General features: G+C 53.8%; 1 pseudogene; it reads left to right on the forward strand.

Annotated features, from left to right (window-relative positions):
* Window positions 1-682: 682 nt before the first annotated feature.
* Window positions 683-1,730, forward strand: LOC137216951 (sharpin-like; annotated as a pseudogene).
* Window positions 1,731-2,276: the final 546 nt, after the last annotated feature.

Genomic DNA, 2,276 nt, shown 5'->3' on the forward strand with positions numbered 1-2,276 from the left:
ATGTGACAGTGACATTTCTGCTCTTCTTTGCACTTGTCACACATCGTATCTAAAGTATTGAAATCGGGCCATGTTTCTGCTCACCTTCTTAAGGACCTGTGCCCTATTAACTCCCATACTTCTATGTGACGTCGCTGTTCTAATGGCTCCTTTCCACAAGCCTTTGCCTTTGCTCAAAACTGTTGCATCTTTAAAAATGAAAGAGAAAGAAAGCATGTTATGCACAGAGGAACAAAGGTGTTGTTACTTGAGGTGTATTATCCATGAGAAGGTGACAAATTCCATTTGTGATCCAGGAAACAAAAGTGAGGTTGGCAAGCAGGGTAAGGACAGTCAACAGGATCCACTTAAAGCAGCTTGCAAAGATGCTGCAAGGGCCAGAGAGCTCATTCAGAAGGCAAACTTTGATGGGAAACTAGATACCAGGCACCTGGATCATCAGTGGGACCATACGGCAAAGCCTGTCCAGCCCGGTTTGCTTTATTTGTCAGTACATACGTAGAGATTTTTGGTCTTAAGGTCACGACTCTTTTAGCAATCCCTCTAACACTATATCCCCATATCCAGAAAAGCCCTCTTGAATCTAAAAGCCCAAGTAATGAAAAAAGCAGCACTATTCACACGCCAAAATGGTGACACAGAGTGGCCGGAGGGCACGGAAGCGGGATCGTGGGGCCGGGCCGGGGCCGGACCGGAGATGGCGCCGCCGGTGAGCGACGCAGCTGCGGCCTCGGACCCCGGCTGGGCCGCGGTGCTCCTGGCCGTGCTTGCCGCGGTGAGGCCGTTGGGCGCGGGGTGGGACGAGCGACCAGGGCGCTTCCAGCTGGAGCTGCTTGGTGCGGGGCCCGGGGCGGTCAGTTTGGAGCGGCCCTGGGAGTCAGTCTCCTACACCGTCCGAGGCCCCATCCAGCATGAGCTGCAGCCTCCACCAGGAGGGCCTGGGACTCTCAGCCTGCACTTCGCCAACCCTCAGGAAGCTTAGCGGTGGGCAGCCCTGGTCCGAGGTGCCACCGTGGAAGGACAGAATGAGGAACTAGCAGGGCACCTGACCCGGGCCAGAGAGGGTGGGGATGAGAAGCGGGCAGCCCAAGCGGCAGCCATCCTGGCCCAGCATCATGTGGCCCTCAGCATCCAGCTGCAGGAGGCCTGCTTCCCTCCCGGCCCCATCAGACTACACGGCACAGCTGAAGATGCTGCATCCTCTGCCCATGTCTCGCTGCCGGTCCACCCCCACTGCACCATTGGGGCCCTCCAGGAGCAGATATTCTCGGAGTTCGGCTTCCCACCGGCTGTGCAGCGCTGGGTCATCGGGAGGTGCCTGTGTGTCCCTGGATACAGCCTTGCTTTCTATGGGGGCGAGCGGGACCGGGACTCTCAGCCCCCCCGAGAAGCCCCAGGACACAATCCTCAGCGCCCGCAGAAGATGGATGAGGAACTAGGCCGCCTTTTTCCTTAGTCACTGGGGCTGCCCCAAGCCCCTCAGCCAGCTGGCTCCAGCCTCCCCAACGCCCTTCAGCACAGCTGGCCCTGCCCTTCCTGCACCTTCACTAGTGCCCCAAAGCTGACCCGGCTGTGAGATGTGCAGCACCCAGAGGCCCTGGGCTTGGGAACCCCGTCCCACAGCCTCCACCCAGCAGCTACCAAAGGCCACAAGGAGAGACGATGGCCCTTCCCTTCCAAGCCCAAGGTCCCTAGAGCCCCTGCTGAACCTCTCAGGGAACCTCTGCTGACCACTCACGGGAGACAAAGCAGGAGTTGCAGGGGAGGGGCGGCGAGCTGGAGTCATTAAATGAACTTCTGAGCAAAAAAAAAAAGGTGACACAAACAAATTCACATTCTCATCAGGACTGGTCCATTCTGCAGGATCAAGAATTTCACAGGCCATTGCTTCGGCTGGACCACACAGAACCTCCCCTCCAGATATACGAAGTGCATCAGTGCGTTTTCAAATTAACACTTACTGAAATTTGAAACCTCTTCTTTTTCTTAATTTTTCCTGGTACTATCTATTGACCTTCAGAGCTGGTATTCTGGGTAATACACATGTGATTGCAAAGGCAAGAAAATAAGAGAATAGAGCCATGGAAAGAGATTGAGACAGAGAGAGAAGGGGGCGGGGAGAAAGAGAAGATACAGAAAAGATTAGGATTAGCTATAGAAAATCACCAATACTCTCTCCTTTTTTAATGTATGAAAATGGAGATTTCGTATAGTTCAACTTAAACATAAATACCTACTCCCACATTTTTATAAGAAAATAAAAAAGAGAGAGAAAG

The sequence above is a fragment of the Pseudorca crassidens genome, chromosome X (assembly GCF_039906515.1).
Source record: "Pseudorca crassidens isolate mPseCra1 chromosome X, mPseCra1.hap1, whole genome shotgun sequence".
In the NCBI taxonomy this organism is placed as follows: Eukaryota; Metazoa; Chordata; class Mammalia; order Artiodactyla; family Delphinidae; genus Pseudorca; species Pseudorca crassidens.